Source organism: Aptenodytes forsteri, unplaced genomic scaffold (assembly GCF_000699145.1).
Source record: "Aptenodytes forsteri isolate BGI_AS27 unplaced genomic scaffold, ASM69914v1 Scaffold687, whole genome shotgun sequence".
Classification (NCBI taxonomy): Eukaryota; Metazoa; Chordata; class Aves; order Sphenisciformes; family Spheniscidae; genus Aptenodytes; species Aptenodytes forsteri.
In genome coordinates, this window is record NW_008794708.1 from 212933 (window position 1) to 213308 (window position 376).

Consider the following 376-nt stretch of genomic DNA (forward strand, 5'->3'; position numbering starts at 1 on the left):
TGGGTCTGCTCCAGGCCCCCATGGCCCTGACAGCCCCATCGCTGGCCCAAAGAGTCCCCATGACCATGTCCCCGGGGGTCCCCGTGGCCCTGACATCCCTGTCACTGCCCCAGGTCCTGGGATGTCCCCGGCAGGTGTAGGGTGCTGGGGAGAGGGTGGGATTGGGGACAGAGCCCCGAGCGGTGGCAGGACACAACCAAACACCTTGTGACGGTGGCACCAGTGCTGTTTATTGCCTGGGGAGGGGACACCCCGCGGGATCGGGATTAAACACCCTTCGGAAAGACCCAGGAGGTGGTGGGTGACTGGGCTGCAGGGACACGTTGGGGACACCGGGACAGCCGGTTACACGCTGGTGGCCTGAGCGGCGCCACCG

At 66.5% G+C, this 376-nt stretch overlaps 1 protein-coding gene across 1 annotated transcript in view; it reads right to left on the reverse strand.

Moving 5' to 3' along the window:
* The window catches only part of RASAL3 (RAS protein activator like 3), a 26783-nt gene that overhangs the window by 8903 nt on the left and 17504 nt on the right, over window positions 1-376 (reverse strand). The gene's annotated exons all lie outside the window — the stretch shown is intronic.